At 42.7% G+C, this 26,197-nt stretch overlaps 1 protein-coding gene across 1 annotated transcript in view; it reads right to left on the reverse strand.

Moving 5' to 3' along the window:
• HDAC9 (histone deacetylase 9) overlaps positions 1-26,197 on the reverse strand; it is a 2,824,806-nt gene that overhangs the window by 1,747,514 nt on the left and 1,051,095 nt on the right. The gene's annotated exons all lie outside the window — the stretch shown is intronic.

Raw genomic sequence — 26,197 nt, forward strand, 5'->3', positions numbered from 1 at the left:
ATAAATTTACAAACCATTCCTTTTCCCCAAAAACGATTTTCAAATCATAATTTGAAAACACTGCACATAGGGAAATGACTTAAAATGTCCTTAAGACACATGAAAGCGTTTTTTGATTGCCTTTCCAGCATGGTTGGGTCACTTTTAACATAGCTATGTAATGTAACACAAACATTCAAAATCTAAATTTGCCATGCACAGGTGGGAGCATATTTACAAGGAATGTGCCCCACGGGGAAAGGTCTTTTAATGTAATATGGGAAAAATGACATCAGAGACACTGAAATGCCTTATAAAGAAGCATACACCATTATATCCTTGTCATAAATTTACAAACCATTCCTTTTCCCCAAAAACGATTTTCAAATCATAATTTGAAAACACTGCACATAGGGAAATGACTTAAAATGTCCTTAAGACACATAAAAGCGTTTTTTGATTGCCTTTGCAGCATGGTTGGGTCACTTTTAACATAGCTATGTAACACAAACATTCAAAATCTAAATTTGCCATGCACAGGTGGGAGCATATTTACAAGCAATTTGCTCCACAGAGAAAGGTCTTACATTAAAATGGGAAAAATAACATCAGAGACACTCAATTGCCTTATAATGAAGCATACACCATTATGTCCTTGTCATAAATATTATAACCATTCATTTTCCTCAAAAACGATTTTCAAATCATAATTTGAAAAGACTCCACAGCTCCTATGCACAATAACACCCTGTCAGTACTAATACTTCACATTTTCTCCAATTACATTTTCTCAAAGAAACAAAATCTATTTGTAAAACACTTGAGACAAAGCAACATTTGAAGAACACAACTTTCTTCATAATTTTCTCCTTAAAGCACACTATTCTCTATCTAAATTAAAGAAATCTTTTCTCACCTTAGCAAATACTTTGAGTTTCAAAACAGTCTCAGAAACACACCAATTTGTCTTCAGCAGAGCAAAAGGTATGCACTCCAGAGTCTGCAGCTATCAAAAGTACAGAAATGCTGTAATTCTTCACACATATCTCTCATGTCACCCAATCAAAACTCTTCCCTCACTTTTTTTCAAATGAAAACCCTTCCCCCCTCTGCCATTTCATGCCTTTTCTGCATGGCAACCACCTCTTGGAAGACCTCTGGTGTTTGCAAGTTCACACAACAATGTTGCAATTGAACTCTGAACTCTCAGTGCACCTCATATCCAGTGCATTCTTTCATTTAATGATTTTTTCTTGACCACTCAAAATACATCTTTCAAACAACTCATCCATGCACCCTAACTTTCTGTTTTCAGCAATCAAAATCCACCAATCACTGTTACTGCTTCATTAACACAGAAACTCCACAGTTTTTTTCATTTTAAACTCTTATTTTTTCAACTGCCATTTCATTGCCACACTTCATCTGACTGCAGGAGAACCTTCTCTCACCATGTTTTCTGTCTGGATTGTTGGACATAGTTACATCTATTGGGCTCAGAGGTATGCTGAGAACAGGAATTTACCTAACCTCAATTTACAAGATGTGGAAATTAAGTGGTTTGGCCACAGAGGATTAAAATGTCACCAATTGATACCATTGGTGAAAACCTTTATGCATTTGCCAAAACCTGACCTGTTAATTGTGCACTGTGGAGGTAATGATTTGGGCACTTTGACTGGGGTAGGTCTGGAAATGCTTTTAAAGGACACCTTTGAGCAATTGATGGCACTTTTTCCTCAGACTGCCTTGGTATATTCAAATATATGCCAAAGACAGAAATGGAGGTGGTCAAACCAATTTTGTCCACAAATTGAGAAGTCGAGGAAGCATGTAAACAAATCTGTTTCAGCTTACATGAGAGACCATGGAATGGGCTCCCTGTACAACAATAACTTGCGTTACTACATGCAAGATATCTACAGAGGAGATGGAGTTCACTTCTCAGATGAGGGCAACAGAATTTTCATTCTGAATTTAAGACTGTGCATTGGTACCTACTTATAAGTACCTAAATGTACCATAAACCCAAAAGCTCTTCTCAGAGCTACCCTACATCTGATCACTCACAATTATTATTTTACTCTAACATTTTTCACAAATTTTCAACAAAGTACGCTCCCTGGGGCGCTACCCGGTACGCAAACCGGGAGCTAACCTCGCTAAATTTTTTAAAAAATGTTTTTTTTCGCACATATGGGCCTCCTCAGCCACCCTCAGAAAACCTAGGGGGTCAAGATAAGTCCACCGTGCCCCCTTCTACCCATTCTGAAAATTATTTGCCCTCCATCTTGTATCTTAATTCGACCGAAACACAAAATGGTGGACTCCCGTAACGCTTAAGGTTCGCGAACCGGGGCGCTCGCCAGTTCGCGTACCGGGTCGCTCCCTGGGAAGCGCACCATCAAAAAAGGTGGGAAAGTAGTTTACAGAAAAGCGACTGGAGACAATTTCACCAAATATAGATTAGCTCATACTACATACCAATGCCTACCATTTTCACAAATTTGATTAAAATTCCATTTAACCATTTAGCCTGTAGACCTCTCTAAATACCCTGAGGTAAATTACTTCACAAAACACATCTGAAGTGTTGGAATTCACAACCAATTAAAATATTACTTTCATTTTCTACTTTTTTTACCTGACATTTGATTGGTTATCTACCTGAATATATATAAAGGAAGAGAGAGAAACACAGCCATTTTGACTACTACTTCCTGAACTACATTGCAAGATCATTTTCACTCACAACTTAAACTTCTTTTTAGAAGGTGAGATATTATTTTATAAATTTGAAAACATTTTCAGATAGTTATATACTATCCCTCTGTAAGAGTTAGACATTGAGAAAGGCTTCTTTATTATAATTATGGATTGATTTAGGTTTCTGTGGTATAATTATGAATTTACTTAGGCTTCTTCACAGGCACTTTTTAATAGTACTACTTCACGCCTGAAACCATACAGTGCCCATAGATTACTTCTCTGTTATAAACTCACAAGTACCTGTCTGAACTTAAACCCAACAGTGCCCTATCTCTACTGATATATTTATTTTTTATGCAAATTACAGCAATAAAATGGAAGGTGAGCAGAATGTTTCCTTTGAAATTGTTCTGGAGAACAACACAGAAAAAGATATTGAGGACAATGATGACTCAGATTTCATGGATGAATCACGGGACCATGAATTAGTTCAATGTGTAGAATCTGTGGATCATTTACTTCATTATGATGACGGTCAAATGTGGGAACTTATGTTCACTCAACAAGAGGACATATCGGACAGTCAAATGCTAGACGTTCTATTAAATTTTGAAAAACAATCCGAAAAATAAAATTGTATGTAATATTGAAAAATTGTTTGAGTCTTTAATCATTTTTATATGTAATTCATAAACTAGTTAAATGTTAGAAATGTTATTAAATTTTCAAACACAATCACAATAATAAATAATTGCTTAAAAAATAAAAAAAATAAAAAAATAATCAACAAAACCAACAATCAATTAACATACAGTATTTGAAAAGTCTATCATTCTTTTTTCCTTATAGTACGCTGCCCAGAACGCTTCCCGGTTCGCGAACCGGGCGCTACCCACGCAAAAAAAACAAAAAAAAAAAATTTATTTTTTGCCCCGCGGGGCCCTTTTAAAGCCTCCACATTAAACCTAGGGGGTCAGGGAGGATCTACTATGCCCCCTTATGGTCATTTCCCCCTTTGTTTTGGCCTCCTCTTGTCTCTCAATCCTACCGAGAGACAAGATGGCGGCCGCTCCGGACTGTTTAGAATGTTGACAGACACCGGAGAGCCAATCAGCTTCGCTACGCGAAGTTCCGTTACGCGTAAAGTACGCGAACCGGAGCGCTGCCCGGTCCGCTGTTACAGATATATATCTTTTTTTGAACGTTAATTTCTCAAAATCCACTGGAGCACATATATTGAGACCTAGCAAAGGCACATCGGGCTACCAGTCCCTACAATTTTGCCAAGTTTCGTGGAAATCCATTCAGCCGTTCGGGCTAAAAGTGAGGCCAACCGCCCTATGGAAAACTCAATGTTAAAAACACGTTTTGGGACCCCCCTTTTTTCTCGGCCCCCCCTTGACGAACCCCCCCCAAATTTCCAGGGGTTGCTCAGAAACAAAATGTTCCATTTTCCAGAAAATTTCAGCCAATTCCGTCCACAAACGCCAAAGTTATTAGACATAGAATTTTCAAAAATCCCATAGGAAAAAAAATCCTAACTATATATACCTACTGGCGACCGCCAGTAGGTAATATATATATATTACCTACTGGCGGTCGCCAGTAGGTATATATAGTTAGGATTTTTTCTCTATGGGATTTTTGAAAATTCTATGTTTAATAACTTTGGCGTTTGTGGACGGAATTGGCTGAAATTTTCTGGGAAATGGAACATTTTGTTTCAGAAAATTTCAGCCAATTCCGTCCACAAACGCCAAAGTTATTAGACATAGAATTTTCAAAAATCCCATAGGAAAAAAAATCCTAACTATATATACCTACTGGCGACCGCCAGTAGGTAATATATATATATTACCTACTGGCGGTCGCCAGTAGGTATATATAGTTAGGATTTTTTCTCTATGGGATTTTTGAAAATTCTATGTTTAATAACTTTGGCGTTTGTGGACGGAATTGGCTGAAATTTTCTGGGAAATGGAACATTTTGTTTCTGAGCAACCCCTGAAAATTTGGGGGGGGGGTTCGTCAAGGGGGGGCCGAGAAAAAAGGGGGGTCCCAAAACGCGTTTTTCCCATGTTAATTTCCATAGGGCGGTTGGCCTCACTTTTAGCCCGAACGGCTGAATGGATTTGCACGAAACTTTGCAAAATTGTAGGGACTGGTAGCCCGATGTGCCTTTGCTAGGTCTCAATATATGTGCTCCAGTGGATTTTGAGAAATTAACGTTCAAAAAAAGATATATATCTGTAACAGCGCTCCGGGCAGCGCTCCGCTTCGCGTACTTTTCGCGTTACGGAGCTTTGCGAAGCGAAGCTGATTGGTTCTCCGGCGTCTGTAAACATTCCAAACAGTCCGTAGCGGCCGCCATCTTGTCTCTCGGTAGGATCGAGAGACAAGAGGAGGCCAAAGCGAAGGGGCAAATGACCATAAGGGGGCATAGTAGATCCTCCCTGACCCCCTAGGTTTGATGTGGAGGTTTTAAAAGGGCCCCGCGGGGCAAAAAATAAAAATAAAAAAATCGAATGGCTGAATGGATTTGCATGAAACTTGGCAAAATTGTAGGGACCGGTAGCCCGATGTGCCTTTGCTGGGTCTCAATATATGTGCTGCAGTGGATTTTGAGAAATTAATGTTCAAAAAAAGATATATATCTGTGACAGCGTCCCGGGTAGCGCTCCGTTTCGCGTACTTTTCGCGTTACGGAGCTTTGCGAAGCGAAGCTGATTGGCTCTCCGGTGTCTGTAAACATTCCAAACAGTACGGAGCGGCCGCCATCTTGTCTCTCGGTAGGATCGAGAGACAAGAGGAGGCCAAAGCGAAGGGGCAAATGACCATAAGGGGTCATAGTAGATCCTCCCTGACCCCCTAGGTTTGATGTGGAGGCTTTAAAAGGGCTCCGCGGGGCAAAAAAAAAAAAAATCGTTTTTTTTTGGTGGGGTGCGCCCGGTTCGCGTAACGGGAAGCGGACTGGGGAGCGTACTACAAGGAAACAAGAATGATTGACTTTTAACTTATTGTACGTTTATAGACTTTTTTTTTTCTTTTTTTTCTGCTGAGTGACGTCTCGGCCTATGTCCACGGGATGCAGTCCCTACCATCTCGGCGTTTAAGCCCAGGGGGACCGGTAGTGTGGGAGAACTAACGTCTGTTAACGTTCGATTCGAAGGAAATCAGGAAGTGTTGATAAACATTGTCTGTGCCATCTTGCCTTTTTTCAAATGCCACACTTTTGTCGTGCACGGCAGCCATTTTAGATGCCTTGACCAGACCCACTCTCTGCACGCTGTCGATCCTTAGCATGGCTCCCCACCCTCGCAAGCATCTCCCCCAGGCACTGGTCACCCCCGCTCTCTGTCTTATGCATGGGCAATAAACCTCCCCCCATCTGCGCTGCTCTTCCCTGAGAATCACACCCTGTGCCCGCCCGACACCTCCCTTTCGCCCTATTCACTACCGCACCCTCTGACACTCCTCTTCCTCTGTGTCCGATTGTCCAGGCCGGTCCCAGGCTATCAGGTAGCCCTGCAGATGTAGTTTATGGCCCCAGCTGTAAAGAATCACCCCTCTTCAAAGGAGTTACAGTAGATCAAGGCCCCCACCCGATGAGATCCGTCACACCACACGCGTTCCTACTATCTGAAAACCATCCTGTATTGTGATTGGGGACGGGACCGAGCCTAAAGCGGAAGATTCCAGGGATGCCTCTTTGTACATCAAAGTTTTTACAATTATGTGTCACATTAAAAATATATAGCACTCCAACAAAGTAGTAGGATTATAAAACTTTAATACCTTATAAATATATACAATGCAACAAAAACAGTAAAAACATTTAAACATTTTTAGGAAAAAAGAAGCAACAATGGTCAGTAGCTGTGTTTTGTGCGAATAGTTCCAAGGCAGCACAACGTGCTGAGTTCTGGATGGCACCCAGGTGATGTTGCCTGGGTGCCGCACTGGTTTTGGGTATCCTACAATGCTGCTCCGAATAACGGCGTGGGGCGTCCCGGGGGGTGGCTCGTCAGTAGCGGTCTGTTGTGCGAATAGTCCCAAGGCAGCAGAACGCGCTGAGATGTGGATGGCACCCAGGTGATGTCAAGTAAGTTGCCGCACTGGTTTTGGTATCCTACAATGCTGCTCCGAATAACGGCGTGGGGCGCCCCGGGGGGGGGGGGGGTGAGGCGGCGTGAACGGGTCTCCCCAGGTGGAGGCTCGTCTGCTGTAGTGGGGCGCCCCTTTACCGTTTCAGTTGCCATTCCGCCCGCTTTTGGTACACTGTGCCAAAATCTGCCATTCAGTTTGAGTTGCGCCCACTCTTGCGGTGCAGCGATAGGCGGCTGCCACAGGACTCTCAAAATGGCGGCAGGCTCTTTCCTTTTTGGGCACGGCGTGGGGCGCCCCGGGGGGGGTGAGGCGGCATGAACGGGCCTCCCCAGGTGGAGGCTCGTCTGCGGTAGTGGGGCGCCCCTTTACCGTTTCAGTTGCCATTCCGCCCGCTTTTGGTACACTGTGCCAAAATCCGCCATTCAGCTGAGTTGCGCCCACTCTTGCGGTGCAGCGATAGGCGGCTGCCACAGGACTCTCAAAATGGCGGCAGGCTCTTTCCTTTTTGGGCCTGGTCCACTGAAATGGCCCTGGGACACCTTGGAAATCGGACGCTTGTCTGCTAGGTCTTGGACCCCATTCTCGAAAGCGTCCCCTCAGCCTTGAGGATTCTATAAAAGTCTTGGGGGCCCCCGACTCCTGCAGGCTTCCGGTGGGGAGCGGCTGCCATGATTGCTCGCGGAATGACCACGACGGAGCCACGAGATGGTGGTGCTTTCATGCTGACGCCAGCTTCAGTCTGAAACATCCAGAAACAAGGTGGGACTTTCATCGTTTGGGAAAAAAAAAAAGTTTTCATCCAATGAAAAGTGTTATTTTTAGGTCATATGATCAAGCCTTCCATCATTAGGAAACCAAAAGTAAAATTTACCAATGAAAAGTTTTATAAACAAGTCACATGACCTGTTATGCGGCATAGGGTATAAAAAGCGTAGAAAATCCATTGGCACGTGAGGCGGCGTCAGTAGCGGACCGATGTGCGAATAGGCCGAAGGCAGCACAACGCGCCAAGATCCGGATGGCACCGAGGTGGTGTCCACCAAGTTGCCGCACTGGTGTGGCCATCCTACAATGCTGGGCCGAAAGTCGGCGTGGGGTGCCCCGTTGGCCTGTGAGGCGGCGTCAGTAGCGGACCGATGTGCGAATAGGCCGAAGGCAGCAGAACGCGCCAAGATCCGGATGGCACCAAGGTGGTGTCCAGCAAGTTGCCGCACTGGTGTGGCCATCCTACAATGCTGCGCCGAAAGTCGGCGTGGGGCGCCCCGTTGGCCTGTGAGGTGGCGTCACTAGCAGACCGATGTGTGAATAGGCCGGAACCAGCACAAGGCGTCAAGATCCGGATGGCACCGAGGTGGTGTCATAGTTGAGAGTTCTGAGAAGCGGGGGGGAGGCGGCACAAACGAGTCTCTCCCTCCATGTGGAGGCACTTCATCTGCAGTGGGGCGCCGAGATCAGGATGGCACCGAGGTGGTGTCTAGCAAGTTGCCGCACTGGTGTGTGTTGAAAAGATGAAAGATCCTCAGCAAGTCTATGTTACTTCAATGGAGTGCCGTCTAGCTGAGTTTAGCCCGCTCTTGCTGCTACAGCGACAGGCGGCTGCAACAGGACTCTCAAAATGGTGGCCTGTTCTTTGGATTTGGGCCTGGTCCACTAAAATGGCCCTGGGACACCTTAGAACTCGGACGCTCCAATTTTTTTTTCCTTTCCTCTACATGCAAAAAAGGTAAATGCACGGTACGTTACCTGCCTCATCTGCCACGATGTACTCTCCAGAGGAACCGAAAAAATATATAGTTATGGTAACTATACCATGCATCGTCATATGGAGAGGTGGCACCGATTAATTATAGTGCTGCACAAAAGAGAGATTTGGAGGAGAACCCCCGACCTGCCAGTACATTCACCAAAGAAGTGGCACTGACAGCATCAGAGGCAAGGGAAACGGTCCCAAATATTTAGAAGAACTTTGGAAAGATTAAAATGACATGTTTAGATTGTGGCAAATTAATTTCATGTGGACAGATGAGTGTTACTCTAATAAATACAGCATATGAACATCATCATAGTCGATGGTTGGTGGAGACATTTTGACTATATCCTGGACCTGCCCGTCCTCGCCCAAAATGGCGCCGGAATAAATGGGACTCGTAACTCCTTGTTGTGTACTGGTTGCAGAACCTTGATATCACGAGATACGTATGCAGTTTTGAAGCACATGGCGGGCGGGGACGAGAATTGATTGAATATTTCGACATCCCTATTGATATTAAGTTCTGATGTGTTATTGATTACTGTACTATTGAAAGTTCGAATTAACGTCACCCATGGTACTTGCCCGCAAATGTATATCTAGATAATTTTATTGTAACTGGCCCTGTCGTATTTTAATTATAAAATGTACGTCCACCGATTCCGCAACTGTTAGACACCTTAGTTCTTGCAACCTAATGGCCCGCCCGTTACGTTCCTCTACAGTGTAAATGTCTACTCATCATATACGATTACAGTTTGCTCCGTGGCCGGCCCACGTGGTTATAGGCCCGTATTTGTATACTGACATTTTCACAATAAAGGTTTTTAAAAGAAAACATGGTAGTAGTATTTACATTGGTAAAGTTTTTAATAATAGTCACTGTTTTAGAATCAGTAAAAGGCAAGTGAAATAAAACAGTCCAATTACATGAAGGGTAAAAGGTATAATACGCAGGAACGCAGTAAAGATAAATGGTCAAGGGCTGTTGTGTTTTCTACTCCTGCAACATAAAGTGATCGATAAGAATCTGATATTCAGGCGTATCGGCGACTAAGACAGCAGGCCGAGCCTCTTTTGCTCAACGGCTCCGTCATGGGACGAAGAAACGCCCTTTTTCTCGAAAAAGGAATATATTTTACTTGCAGGACAGTTGTAAATTTTCCGGGAAAGTACATTAGCCTGGAACATTATAACATATGTTTAAGAAAAAATAATGTTCGAAAGTAATAAAAAGCGTAATTTTTAGGTCATATGACCAAGCCTTTCATCATTAGAATAAGAAAAGTAAAATGAACCAGTGAAAAGTTTTATTAACAAGTCACATGACCTGTTATGCTTACGTTACGCGCTGCGCGCCGCGCCCCGGATCGCTTCCGGGAAGCTGCGCTTCGCGCACCGGAGCACTTCCGGATGCGCTAACGCGGCGCGTCATATGACGCATTACGCGACAACGCAGGTCCAGAATATAGTCAAAATGTCTCCACCAACCAGCGGTTGGAACACAACCCCTTTCAGCAGGCTAAATAGTTCTGTTAAATGACAACAGAAGGGACAGGCAACAAGAACCATCAGTCAAAGAGGGGAGGGCAAGTTCTTCTCTACCGGGTCACGTTGGGGCGCTACCGGAACTGATCGAATTGGTAGTCTACAGTGTTTCTGGATGTTTCAGACTGAAGCTGGCGTCAGCATGAGAGCACCACCATCTCGTAGCTCCGTCGTGGCCATTCCACGAGCAATCATGGCAGCCGCTCCCCACCAGAAGCCTGCAGGAGTTGGGAGCTCCCAAGACTTTTGTAGAATCTTCAAGGCTAAGGGGACGCTTTCGAGAATGGAGCCCAAGCTCTAGCAGACAAGCGTCCGAGTTCCAAGGTGTCGCAGGGCCATTTTAGTGGACCACGCCCAAATCTGAAGAGCCGGCCGCCATTTTGAGAGTCCTGTGGCAGCCGCCTATCGCTGCACCGCAAGAGCGGGAGCAACTCAAGTACATGGTGAGCGAGACGCTGTAGTCGAGAGAGCGGGCGGTAAACAGCTGAATAGCGGAAGAGGCACAGTGTAGCAAAAGCGGGCGGAATGGCAACTGAAACGGTAAAGGGGCGCCCCACTACAGCGTGTCTTTAGGTGAAACGGATTGTGGGACAAGGTCAAGAATGGAAGAGTCACCAAAAGGCAAAAAGTTCCGCTTGACCCCGGGAGCCGGCCACCTATGTCGGGGGCGATCTCAGGCCACACCAGGGCAACACGACTTGGGGAGGGGGCCGGAGCCAAGCGCCCCCTCCGAGTCCGCGCCATCACACCATCCCTCGGGGGCCTCCGTCAAGCGGTTCAGGGTGGCACCGCATCACATTGTTTTCAAATGCTGTCACGTCCTCAAACAGCCCCCACTTACATTGAGAATAGTGAAGCTGTAGCAAGTGCAAATAGGCTTCAGACAGTGTTACAAGCACTCCTCAAAACTTTGAACTATCAGAGTGCATGAGTTTCATGCTCGATCGATTGAGCTAGCCGGATCGGGCAACAAAAAGTATAAAATAGTTATGTAAATAGTTATTTAATAAAATGTTTTACCCTGTTACTTTGCTGGTGTGTTGTATATATTTGTAATATTTGCATAGAGTTTATCGTTATTTTGGGCGGGGTGGGTGGCGGAGCCGAGCTGTCTTGCAGCCATCATGGTGTGGAGCTCAGTTCATCTCACTAGTTTCGTATTTCTCATGAGGGGTTGTTCCTAATGTTTCTATTTTAGCGAGGTCAAAAAGACATCCCATTAGTGGCCTACTGATTTTGCTCGATTCCTTTTGTTTTTTTACACGATTGTTCACTATCTGCAAAGACTAAACAGAGTATTGCGACTCTGTGCTTGTTTGTAAATAGAGAATGAACCAAAGAGAACTAATTCTAAAACAGTAAATGCTTGGATAACAATCAATCAAATGGAGAGAGAAGCAGGCACGACGGATTACAACGGGGGCAAAGGCCTGCGTTAACTACCCTTCACTATCTGCAAAGAGAGAGTACTCCTAATAGAAATGAGGGGGATGGGGGGGCAGCATTCAAAGCAGATCAGTGTGCATAAACACGAAAATGTTTTTACTTACCATGTACTTGACATTCGACAGCTTATGATATTTGCTATTAAAAAACCATTGAAATTCACTGAAAAAAACATAGGTTAGAGACCATATATAGTTAGGAATTAGCATTTAAAAAACCTTGAAAATTCACTGAAAAAACCATAGGTTATAGACCATATATAGTTAGGAATTAGCATTTAAAAAACCTTATTTTACTCACACAAAACCATTGAAATTCCATATATAGTTAGTTGCACTAACTATATATCGCGCACCCGCAATCCACTGCTGATGATGTCACATATTACATCATTCATGACATGGTCAGTGACATCACTGATGACATCACTGATGACATCTCAAATGACATCACTGATGACATCACTGATGACATCTCAAATGACATCATTCTTGTGCTAATACGATAAACCTCTTCAGACTCTAATATAACCTTAGATACACTCAGTGTATACAGACACTCACACACTGTCACTCATCCATGGAGTTACTCACACACCTAGTCAGTCATGCAAAGAAACAATCTCACCTCCATTCCCTCAACTATACAGATATACACATTACTTATTCAAACATATACTAACACATATTTACTCTCTTATACAATCCCTGATACAAGTTCACAATGATCCATACAGCCACTCACACATTCAGTGGCTCTCATGCACAGTTATTTATATATGCCAACTCTCACATGTACTGTGTTTTACATATGTACTTACTATGACATGTAGCATTGAGATATCCATTCACTCATCAATACACTCATGCACACAGTCAACCGCCCATGTAGCTGTTTCCACATACACTCTTGAACTCATACACCTAGTGAATCAACTGCTCACACATCTATGCACAGAGTCACACACCTCCCAGCCACCCCCACACAAACTCAATCTCCCATACAAATACTTGGGCAACCAATCAATAACACATATAACCTCTCGTATAGCTAATGATCAACACATGCAGCAGTTTACATCACAACAGACATACTGATGCACATATTCAGACAGTTTAGTCACTAACCCATGCATTTAGTACGACACATTTATTCACTCACTCATACAGTCAGTCACGCACCTACTAAATCCTTCATCCAGACACTTATACATCCACTCATTCTTCAATAAATCAAACATATTTAAACTTTACAGAAACACACAGTCACTGGATGATGTCATCAGTGATGTCATCAGTGATGTCATTTGAGATGTCATCAGTGATGTCATCAGTGATGTCATTTGAGATGTCATCAGTGATGTCATCAGTGATGTCACTGACCATGTCATGAATGATGTAATATGTGACATCATCAGCAGTGGATTGCGGGTGCGCGATATATAGTTAGTGCAACTAACTATATATGGAATTTCAATGGTTTTGTGTGAGTAGAATAAGGTTTTTTAAATGCTAATTCCTAACTATATATGGTCTATAACCTATGGTTTTTTCAGTGAATTTTCAAGGTTTTTTAAATGCTAATTCCTAACTATATATGGTCTCTAACCTATGGTTTTTTCAGTGAATATATATATATATATATATATTCACTGAAAAAAACCATAGGTTTCACACACGTTATAGTTAGGAATTAGCATTTAAAAAACCTTGCAAATTCATTGAAAAAAACATAGGTTTCACACATGTTACAGTTAGCTGGACATTTCACTCATACAAAACCTTTGAAATTCCCCCGTTATAGTTAGTTCAGCTAACTATAACATGCGCGCCCGCAATGCACTGCTGATGACGTCACATATTACATCACTCATGACATGGTCAGTGACATCACTCATGACATCACTGATGACATCTCAAATGACATCACTGATGACATCATCCTTGTGATTGTGTGTCTTTCTGAAAAATAAATATTTTTTATATATGTATATCTAAAGGTCGATGGAAGAATAAATGGGTAAATAAGTGTCTAAATTGATGGGTTTTTTTGTAAAAATGTTTGCGTAACTCGCTCGTGTATCTTAGTGAATACATGTATTAGCGAGTTATGTTTAAATATGTAAATATCTGAATCAGTGTCTCATTTTGTCTATAAGTGGCTGCATGGGTTGGTGAGTAGCTACATGAGTGTCTATATGGGTTATTACTTGGTTTTTTGAGTATCAGTATGAGTGCCGGTATGGTTCGTTGGGGAGTATTACATATCGCATAGATGCATGAATGAGTGACTCACTGTTTGTATGTGTTTTGAAGACAGCATGTGTGCAGGACTGTATGGGTGGATGAGTGTGTGTATGGGTGTGTTAGTGAGTGATTGACTGTCTCAAAAGTATCTTTATGAGTAACTACATATGTTTTAATCCTGTATTTGTGAGTTTTGATGTATATAAGTGATTATATGTGAGAGTGAGAGATTCTATAAGTGATTATTACAACTAGCCCACCAGGAACCTCCAGTATGCGCCAGGGGGCTGTGTTGCAGAGAGGTGTAAAAAGGGGCATGGCCTCATTACACCTCTCTGCAACGCAGCGCCCTGGTGCGTTTTCAGAGGGGGAACTAATTCCTCTTGCATACTGGGGGTCCCTGGGGGCCAACTAACCCACCAGGAACCTCCAGTATGCGCCAGGGGGCTGCATTGCAGAGAGGTGTAATGAGGCCATGCCCCTTTTTACATCTCTCTGCAATGCAGCCCCCTGGCGCTTTTTTCAGAGGCGGAACTAATTCCCCTTACATACTGGGGGCCCCTTGGGGCCAACTAGCCCACCAGGAACCTCCAGTATGCGCCAGGGGGCTGCGTTGCAGAGAGGTTTAAAGAGGCCACGCCCCTTTTTACACCTCTCTGCAACGCAGCCCCCTGGTGCTTTTTCAGAGGGGGAACTAATTCCCCTTGCATACTGGGGGTCCCTGGGGGGCCAACTAGCCCACCAGGAACCTTCAGTATGCGCCAGGGGGCTGCGTTGCAGAGAGGTGTAAAAGAGGCATGGCCTCATTACACCTCTCTGCAAGGGAGCCCTCCTGGCCCATACTGGAGGCTCCTGGTGGGCTAGTTGGCCCCCAGGGACCCCGAGTGTGCAAGTGGAAGTAGTTGCACCTCTGCAAATGCACCAGGGGGCGCGTTTGCAGAGAGGTGCAGCCTCCTCCCGATCCTGTTTCTTTTTTTTTTTTACTTTTAAGAAGGGGGCTGTGCAGCCCCCTTTCTTTTTCTTCTTTTTTTGGCCCTGGGGACCCCATCCCCCAGGGCCTGCCCCCAAATCTTTTTTTTTACATTTTGTTACGGGAAGGGGGCCCCCCTCCCGTGGCCAATTCCGGCCCCGGGGACCCCATCCCCCGGGGCATGGCCAACATTAAATGTTATTTTCGTGGAGGAGGGCTGCATAGCCCCCCTCCTATGTCCCCTTAAGACCCCGGGGACCCCATCCCCCGGGGCCTGACTTTTATTTTTAAATTATAATTTTTGGGGGGGAGGGAGGCCGTGTGGCCCCCCTCCCGGGCCACTTCTGGCCCCGGGGACCCCATCCCCCAGGGCCTGGCCGTCCTGGTTGGGGGCTGTTGGGGGTCACCAAGCCCCCCACGGTCCCTGCCGGCTCCCCGCATCCTGCGGGAGCCGGCATTGCTTTTCTGAATGGGGAGCAGCTAACATGCTGCTCCCCATGCAGAAAAGCAATAGTCTCTGGTTTTTGGAAGAGAGAGCAGCTTTCCTGCTCTCTCTTCCAAAAACCAAAGAAGATTGCTATGGTACCATAGCAAACAGCAGTGTCCCGGGGGTGGGTACCCCGGGACACTGCAGGAGCTGGCCCTGGGGGGTGGCGGTCCCCAGGACCATCAAGGGCTCCAGGAGGGGGGCCGCGCGGCCCCCCTCGCAACAATTAAAAAGTCCCGGGAGGTGGTGGTCCCAGGGGCTGGGGGGTCCATCACGGACCCCCCTATTTTAAATATAGTGCCCCGGGGAGGTGGCGGTCCCTGGGGCATGTGGGGGGGCTTGAGCCCCCCCCCCCCCACACAGTTTTTTATTTTTTTCATTTTATGCAAAGCCCCGTGGGGTGGCGGTCCCTGGGGCTGTGGGGAGCCGTGAGCCCCCCGCATACTTAGTAAGAAAGCCCTGGGGTGGCGGTCCCCGGGCTCAGGGGGCCTTAGAGGCCCTCATCATTAATATCAAAGCCCCGGGGGTGGAGGTCCCCGGGGCTGCGGGGGGGGGCGTGTGCCCCCCTGCTACCATAATTACTTTGCCCCGGGTGTGGTGGTCCCCGGGGCAGTGTGGGGGGGATTGGCCCCCCACACACATTTTTGAATTATGCCCCCGGGGGCTAATTTGAAAAAAGCAGACCGGGTTGTTTTTTTTTCGCGGGGTACGCGTACCTACGCGAACCCCACGATTTTCAAAAAAATAACAACATTTTTTGGGGCCTTGGGGGTCCTTGTGGGACCCCCTGAGTAGGCCTAGGGGGTCAGGGTGTTTTTACCCTGCCCCCTTTTTGCGTTCTGCACGTTTGTTTTTCTGCTTTCTTGTGCCTCGATTCTACCGAGGCACAAGATGGCTGCCAATACTTCCTGGTTTGGAGTGTTGACAGCCAATTAGCATTCAGCTCATGCTCGGGAAGGTACGCGTACTGTAAGCTTACGGTAAGCTCCTCAAGATATATATCTATGATTTTACTTTTGATTTTCTCAGGAACTACTGAACGGATTTACACCATCTACATTTTTATAACTTGACAAATAGATTTGATTAAGAAATTACAAAACTTTACAACCAAACAATTAATAAATACACATAACATAACTTATTTCACTATTTTCTAATACACTTTTGTTCATATGTATTTCAGAAACCACAAAAAGGCATGTTTTGTAGTAATTACAATTCCCTTAAGGGAAAATAGATTGCAGATAAATATCTCTACTGCAATACTTTCAGCAGGCAGTTATTCAGAGGCACTACAAAAATGTATCTACATGGGACAACATCTATGTGGAAAGACTTTAAAACAATGCCAGAAATGGATCACAACTATATCATGTGGGAAAAAGTAGGTGCAGCAGGAGAGTCCACCTACAGCACCGGTTGAACCTTCATGTTTTTCGCAGTCTGAAGCCAGTTCCTTCCTCCCAGTTCTCTTTGAGAAATAAACAAAAAGTATAAAACTGTTAGAAGAAGCTTCTTAGAAAACAACAGTCCTTTTTGCAAACATTTCAAAAGTACCCCCCCAAAATCCTCTCGGACTGGTGACAGACTTTTTGACTGCCCCTGTATTTAAACCTGCACTCCTCTGTAGTGAATTCATACTTATTGTCAAGGGCCTCAATCATGATGGGATACCTAAACCTATTCTTCTTCTATGGGGCCAGTAGGGTATCCCTTCGATCACCAGGAAAATGACTCTAAAGGCCAGCTCCCCAATCTTCCTCAGAAATCCTCTGTGTCTCTAGAGCTACTTCATATGCCTGAAACAACCTGTCTATATTGCCCCCACTCCCTACAGCAGGGCACCTTATCTCTGGGCATAGGGACTCTTTCTTCTGCACTTGATACAACAATTTGGCTCCCAACATTTTTGCCAGACTCTAGCAGCTATTTGGCCTTCAAGTCCACCTCCTTGGCACTAACTCCATGAGCCAACAAGACACTTTTCTCCTCCAAGGCTCTCTCAGCCTCAGCTTTTCTCTCCTTTTCAGCCACCTGGACCAGCTGTAGCCTCAGGTTCTTCTCAGTCTGTCTGTTCTTGAGCTCCTCAGAAGACTGTGTTTGGAAGAAGACACTACTTCGTGCATCAAATCAAGTAGGGAACTCTCTCTCTCTCTCTCTGGGGGATCCCCTCTCTCCTTTGGAACATTTGGCAAGTCATTTCTCTACTTCTTTCCCTCCTTTTCAGAGCCAATACTGCTCTTGGCCCTGATTTTAAGGTCAGCTACAATCAGGGTTCTCCATTCTCACGAGTGTTGTAGTACTCCTCTTGAAACTCTTCCTGTGGCATAGATTGCCCTCTGTGGATGTCCTCTCAGACTGTAATGGCAAAATGGAGCCCACACTTGGACGTATAGGTGAGTGGTTTTGCGAATGGTTTTATGGTATGTGAGTGGGGGTGACATATACTGTCTAGCTATATGAGTGATGGGTACCTAAGTGTTTTTGTGGGACTGTTACTGGGTCTGTAAGTGCCTGCCTGACTGTATGAGTGTATACACATTACATGCTATTAAATTACATACTATAAGCAAGCATCCACATCTAATTTCCAACACATTAATTTACACTTGCATAATAAAAGTAATATTCATTCAGTGTACCAATTTCTCTTTCTGCTTTCCCGCTCACTGTATTTTCAGTTAATGTTCTCATCCAAGCACCCTTCTGTTTTCCCTCCCAGTATACTGTCTAGAGGCTACACCTTTTCTTTCAGCTTACATACACTCACTATGTTTTTCAAAATATACTTTTATATTCTACAATCTATTTACCTTACCTGTAGAAGCTCTTTGCCGTTCTCTCAGTGTATTTCTATGTCTGGTAACGTCAGTTTTCATTGGAAATTTTCAGTCAGAACTGCTGCAAGCCATCTCCTCTCTCAATAGAAAAGCAGGTAATGCTGCTCTATTTAACAAATCACAGGCTTCTTTCATCTTTTTTATGTTATACCTCTTCTAAATGGTCAGTATTCCTTGAACCATTTCCATGTTTCCTGCAAAGAAGCCCACATTGGTTGGTTTATTCCACGAATTTGTGAATCCTCCACAATGCTTGGAGCCCTACTCCATGTAACTTTGCGGTGGATTCATAAATCTATGCGGGAGTCTGTTAAACTATTTAACATTATATTATGATAGGTTTGCATCTACATTTAACTTTATAAGATACTACTGATTTAGAAAATAACTCCTCCCTAATAAGGAATGTTTAATCCACTTGACTTTTTTGTTTGAAAGTACACTCTCTTCAGAACCCTTTCCCCACACTGGTTTACTTCATTTTCTATAGCAACTGTGGGCATCACAGTGGGTGTGGGTGTGGGAGTGTCTGTGGGTGTCAGTGGTTGTGAGAGAGTTTATATGGGTGTCAGAGTGGGTGTGAGACCATTTCTCTGGGTGTGAAAGTGTCTGTATGGGTGTCAGGATGGGTGTGAGAGTGTCTGTGTGTGTATGTGGGTGTGAGAGTGTCTATGTGTGTAAGGGTGTTGGTATGGGCATGACAGTGAGTGTGAGAGTGTCTGTCTGCATGTGTGAATGAGTGTGAGACTGTCTGTATGGGCATCAGAGTGGGCGTGAGATTGTATTTGTGTGTCATTGAGTATGAGAGTGTTTGTATGGGCATCAGAGTGGGTGTGAGAGTGTCTGTTGAGTGTGTGAGTGTGTGTGTCGGTAAGAGTGTCACAGTGGATATGGGAGTGTCTGTCTGGGTGTCACAGTGGATGTAACAGCATCTGTCTGGGTGTGTGACTGGATGTGAGGTTGTCTGGGTGTCACAGTGGTTGTGAAAGTATCTGTACGGGTGGCAGAGTGGGTGTTTGAGTATACATATATTTGTTTGATTCCCGCATCGTCGCAGATTTACACCGGGTGCCGCCCTCAGCCCCACAACACATCCACGGCAAAAAAAACAATTTTCTGGCATTTTTCTTCCCATTGTACAGGCTTTTCCCAAATCTAAATAACACACATCGGATCAGGAAAGCTCCAACCTGACACCTTTGTTTATTTTAGATGTTACTTTTCAACCCCGTTTTCCCAATATATAAAAGAGCAGCTGCACATTTTCTGTCAAGCTTCAGCCAGCCAATAAGGAACTTGCTTTGGCTTGTGAACATGCAGGGACACCACAGGTGAATCCATGGAGTGTATGTGTCCCTAGATATGAAAATGTGGGTTTCTTTTAATATCTCAAAAACTACTGAACAGATTTATACTACGAAAACAAAAAGCTAATGTTCTGTAACAAAAGCTATCTTTCTGAAAATCTAGTGTAATTTCATTCAGCAGTTCGGGTTGTAATTATGTTCAAAATCCTGATAGGAAATTGCATACGTGCTATGGGACCCCCCTTTTCTCAGCCTGGCTTGATGAATCATCCCAAAGCTTTCAACACAGCATTTGATGTGAGTGGCATACTAATTCTGAAAATCTCGTAAAGATACATCAAACAGCACCAAAGTTATTAGCAAAAGAAAAAAACACTTTTCCTATGGAAACTAGGTCCTGGTAACAGGCATTTCTAATGGTTTCCAGGTTTATTTACTCTTACGAAACTGAGTTATATTCCTCACATTATACAGTCTCAAGTGCCGATTTAAAAATCTGAAGGTGGTGGATGGGTGGACAGCCTGATCTGTGACAGAAGATGAAGAAGTAAGCATTTTTCAAGACCTGTAGTTAACAATATGACCTGCTGCCGAAAGATTGTACTTGTGTCATGCAGTGGACATGACGACTTTCAGACCCACATCTAGTCTGTTTTTACCAGCAAAAATTCAGAATCATCATGCATTTTAACAACAATGCACCTACAGAGAATCCAGAAATATCACTGACCCCGATAGAGAGAGCAAATTTCCTCGTTTGAAAAAATTAATGCATTAAAATGAGATGTGCAAAATTTCAATGCTAAATAAAACACGCACAAATAATGCAAACATGTGTACTGGGTAATCATATTTAGGCATTGTAAGCAAACACAAATGGATTAACATAATGTAATGATTTGCACTTGTCTGAGTACTGATGTAATGGTGTTTGTCTACTTTATACGTTAGGCTTGAAAGATTTCTTTTCGCATTAAACAGTTGTTTTGCACTAGATTTTTTTCTCTTTCTACTACAGATGCCTTCTGTTACCTAGTGAATAGGCATTTGTCATGTGTTAGACAACTGATAGTGAAGTTCTCACCAGGGAGAAGAGGAGATGGCAGGAAACTCGACTCATGGGAAGAAATGTCTGAACCACAAGATTTGATCACATGTAACAAACTGAGGACATACTTCATTACTGCATTGTGAAAATGTAAGAAACTAGGGAGTTTACCTGCTCCCAGAGTTTGCTGGAAACGGATTGATTGGTGGGAACGGGGAATGCAAGATTTTTTGCTATTGATGTTTTGTAGAATTATACTAGTATGAGCTCCTTAGATTAGTCAGACTTTCCCACAGAGGCCTCTTTCTTTCAGAGTTCTTCCCTTTCTCACCCAGAGACTAGGTACAGAGAGCTTACTGTAAAACTTAGGAAGTAGAAATTAGGGATGCCTGCTGACTTTGAGCTGAGAACATGTTCCAGCTTTTGCTAATTTCTAATGCTTGAGTGCTAAAGCTTTATGCTTATGCTTTCTTCTTTTCTTATCAAAACCCTTCATTTGGGTTTCTGAAACTGACACCTGACCTTGACTAATGAAGAAATTGCCCTTTATGCAAAGATACCTCAATAATTTAGAAGATGGATTTTACTATATTGAGCACTCTTGTTGCATTTCTCTGTTTTATTTGTAATTCTTCTTAATGTGGTATTTTACCTTGTCGTGATATATCGGCTAAGGGATTATTTGAATCTACAACAATGATGATTACTACTTACTAAATAAATACATGTATTTGAATTAATTTGTTAATACAACCTTTTAAACTCACACCAAATCTCTTTATCGATTCTCGTGAAGCAACAATTGGACTTCACTGTTCATGGTGTTTGATGTAAATGATCGCTCCTATCATCTCTCCTTGTCAACTAACAAAGGTCCGTACAAGCAATGGTGAGGGTTATTTAATGATTATACTTGATGTTTGAGATACAAAGAATCCCTGCTCTGGCAAGATTATACTTGATGTTTGAGATACAAATAATCCCTGCTCTGGCAACCCTGCCTCGTGCTTTGCCATGTATCTAGGAGAGGTGAGTCAATTCTTAAAACCTGCCTGGAATGACCTCAAGAAACTGACTTAAGAGGAGCTGGCATACTCACTCTCCCAAATGTCTCCCTTGCACTTGACATTGTCAGGGATATTGTGCTCCTAGAGTAACTAAACTAGCTATGATCAGTCATTTTCCTTGATTTCCTCCATCATAACAGTGAAATCCAAAGTCAAACTGCTGTCATCTTATCTTTTCCAACCACGTATCTGCCACCAACTGTTCCTCCAACTTCAACTCCCCCTAAAAAATAGACTAATTCCTTTCCTTACATTTTAAACACAGGCTTATAATATACAAATCCTCCTTAAAACAGAGACTCAAGTGATGCCTAATTGACACACATAGGATCTTCTCTCCTGTTTTCATACCAGTCGATGCACAAGAAGAACCAGAAAATCAATCTTAATGTAAGACAAATGCTTCTCTGTGGTCTGACTCCCATCAGATCCCAACTCATTACCAGACCACCCTCATGATGGATGTGCCATTCCAATAATAGTTTGTTAGATGCTAGGTGTTTTTATGACTTCAAATAGACTCTGTTGTCAAGTCCTGCATTCGCCATTACAGGTTCTTCAGATGATCATTCCCTGCATGGCATTCCCATACATGTTGATTCTATGCTAGCTTTAACCCTCTCTCAATTCAGCTAAGTCGGTAGTCAATACCACAGACTGCAGTCATATTACCTGCCAAATAAATTTTAACAGCCATAAGGCTAATCCACCTATGTTTTAGAAACCACTCCCTCTGACTCACTGTGTTATGTTGGATATCTTTGAAAACCTTCTCCATCACACAATGAAAGATGCTAAGACCAGATGGAGGACAAAGTCTCCTTAACTTTCCCACACCATCAAAGTGAACTGGAAACGCCTGGTTTTACAAGGCATGTCTAAAAGATTTGTAGTTGCAGCAATCGTCTTATTAATCAGTATACTTATGATCCATCACCTAACTATAATTAAGGCTATGAAAATCTAAATGCTCATCATTCACCTTTTAAGTATCTAACATATGTAACACCAAATTAACACAGGACAGGGACATATGATATTAATCATCACTGGACTACAATGTGTTTACTATGTTTAGCGATATTTGAGCCTTTACTCTCAACATCATACAAGATTTAAGAATATACTGTAGGTATAGAGGTAATCATATAGTACCTAATATTAATACTGTACTATCTGTATGTATGTCTTATATATCACTGTACTAGTTTATGCTTTACTGTGTACTCTTACAATTGTGAAGCCCTTCATGGTAACATCCTTTAAGAGAAGTGAACCACAACAGGCAACAATTCCTACGGATTTGGTAAAACAGAAACAGGGGTAACATGAAACCAAATCATGTCAGAGTAAGAAAACAACATGGATTAATTCAGGAAAAGCAAAGTAGCCAGAGTATATGGAGCATGTCTACACTGAGATGAGTATAGTTAGTTATAATGCAGCCAGAGGTACAGAGTGCTTCTGAGGGAAATATTGTATATAATATATATTTTCTGTAATGCATAACAGCTCTTAGGAAAGAGCACTCACTATACCCCAGGAATTAGTAATTAAAATGACCACAAGGTTATTACATGCTCCATGAGCCTTTTCACAAGCACATCAGTGAAATAGGAATATCTTGATGACAGAGTAAATTAAAGCAAATTATGTGCTCCTGTATTTTGAAAAAGCAAATTGCTCCTATCGATATATTCCTTTGTGAGATTTTGTTCACATTGCCAGTTCTTGGACACTCATTAAACACTCCCATTTTGAATAAGCAAATGTGATATTGTTAGCCTTGTCAGCCTTCGGGTCATTCCCAAAACCTTGCCTTACCCCTCCATTTTTGCTGATATAGTTTTTGTTGGCCTTAGGAGTCTCTGCACCTTACCACTGCTACCTAGTGCTAAACTGTATGTGCTCTCTCCTTTAAAGATGATGAAATAGGCGCACACCCAATTGGCTCATTTAATTTACTTGTAAATTCCTCATAAAGTGGCACTACATGTACCCAGGACCTGTAAATTAAATGCTACTATTGGTGCTGCAGCACCAATTGTGCCACCCACTTAAGTAGACTTTAAACTTGTCTCAGGCCTGCCATTGAAGCCGGTGTGTGTGGTTTTATTGTGACCTAGCAACATAAACCTTTTTCCAGGGCCAAATCTTCCTTTTTAATATATATAGCTCACCCCTCGGGTAGGTCCTAAAGAGTCCATAGTGCAAGGTGCAGTGTAATTAAAAAGTTGGACCTGTACTTTTAACTTTTACATATTCTGGTCGTGAAAAACTAAAATTCTTTTTTCACAACTGCAAACCCTACCTTTACCATATGGATAACATTGGGTTAACTTATTAAATTTAATAAGTGAGATTTTTCATTTGGGAGCAGGCAGGAATATTGAGTTTGATGCTGAAATAATTGTAATTTGAAACCCACCTTAATGGTAAATTTCGATTTTAAGTTGCACATCTGAAAATGCTACTTATAGAAAGGCATTTTCTTGTCCCAACTATTTGGTGCCTGGTGCCTTTATCTTGGGACGCATGACTAGTTGTAGCAGGCAGTTGGTGTTTGTGTATTGCTCCCTGACAGTGGCACAAATGGGAAATAGCTGTTGACAGGCTGGGACATCTCCGACTTGATGAGGGGGAGAAGCCATCACCCACCACACTAATACATCCCAAAGGCTCCGCCTGAGCACATTCACAAAGTACAACACAAAGGAAAACGGGTGAATGGGGATAATTTGCGCTGGGAAGAAATAATTATTGATAAGATGCAATATTCGGTAAGCTCAAAAGGATCAGATTCAGGTCACCCAACCAGAATCAAACAAACTGCGACTCCAAAGGGGCCACGGTTACACAATTATAACATGAACATTAGATCCTGAGCTAAGGAAAAGTTAGTCAGTTTAAAATATCAAGTCCAGAGTTTCAAGTATTCTCCGTTTTATTCTTCAATTATTTTTCAATCTTTAGTAGAGTCCAATCTTCACACGTAAAAGAAAAACAACCGCTGCCAACACGTGTTTCGTCTAGGTCGTCAAGACCAAACGACTTCGTCAGGGCTGTAAACATTACAATAGATATAATCATAATTACGTTCCACTCAAAAAGGGTTATCATAAAGTAGATAACATTCTATTTACATTTTAGTAAACAAAGTGGCTTCTGTTCAAACATTGAAGCTGGGCTGATTGTAAAAGTTTGAGAACAAAGTATAAGTGGATAACACAAATAACACCTCTAAGTTAACTTTAGACATTATATTTTTAAACAAAAACGTTGAAAATATATTTACCAACTAAGGCATAATATAATTGAAATAGTAAAAGATGCTCCAGAAGAAGTTGGAGAGAAAGGTAAGTCAGATGAAATAGACAAGAGCAGAAGAGCCCAAACTAGATATTTTACCGAGATAAAGTGACCAAACACACAACAAGTGAAGTGGATGATGTGTTTTTTAGTAAAAAAAAAGGACACCTCACATATACTTAGTTTTATAGTTGACCAAATATTTATTCAAAAAGGGTGAAAACCACATATCACAAAAAAGTGAAAAAATGATAATGATAATAAGTGGGTGTACCAACATAACAGAAATCTCATCAAAAACGTAACCTACAGTTAATCTGGTGGTGCACATATACCAGAATCCGAGCCTCTATTTATTCAACCAAGCATGTAATAATGTGAAGACAAAAAAGTTTCGCTCACCATGTAAATCTCACGAAACCGTCATATGGGTGCAAAGAGAAAAAGTAGTGTTCTAATCCAAAGCCTGCAACAGTACTGCAAATAAAGATCATATAGGGTCACTATTCTATTCCGAAAGTGGGTAATAGCAATAAAGGTCTCTTGAATCAATATATCATGCACGGTGACAAGTAAATGATACACTCACTTAAATCCACAGAGCATACAGCTCAAAGAACATGTCCAATTCAAAAGGGCGTCCTGTCCTTCCAAGGGTTAATTCGTGTCCACAAAATCCAGGGACTGAGTCGTTTAAAATCTCACGATTGAGTTATTTTCCTAGGAGCCAAAAGCGATATAACTATAATTATTAATCTCCCTCCAGTGTAAAACGGGTACTACACCCCAAAGGAATAGTTTAAACCTATTACACGCTTTAATATCTCCAAACTCAAGAAACAGATTATCGTCAGTAAATAAGTAAGCAAAAGTTAAAATGGACTACAGACTAATAATGTGCCCATATCGAAGAAAACACTTGTTCCATTGCCCAGTACTCAAAGTAACGAGTAATACGAATACGAATAATATGTCAGAACATCCATACATATAATTGTGAGCTTCAAAAACACAAGTACCTCCGAGTACAGAGTCTGGACAGAGAAGAGTTCCCCAGTGTTAGGCGGCGTGCAACAACCGCGCCATGTTTTGGAATTCCTTATCACTGCCTCGCGCGAGAGGTGAAAAAATAAAAATAGGACTACCATACCTATTGCTGACGAGTCCGCCATCTTGTAATTGTCAAAAAGAAGGCTGGAAAATATAAAATAACTTCCATTTTATTTATTTTTTATTTTATTTGCTTCTATAGCGCCTGAATAAATCCCTGAAGGGTTATCTCCGCGCTTTTTCTTGCTAAGGGAGGTCTACATCACACCAGTTCACTTTCTAGGGTACACAAACCATGGGCAGATTAACTAATAGTAAAAAGGTAAGTCTT

Source organism: Lissotriton helveticus, chromosome 10 (assembly GCF_964261635.1).
Source record: "Lissotriton helveticus chromosome 10, aLisHel1.1, whole genome shotgun sequence".
Taxonomy (NCBI): domain Eukaryota; kingdom Metazoa; phylum Chordata; class Amphibia; order Caudata; family Salamandridae; genus Lissotriton; species Lissotriton helveticus.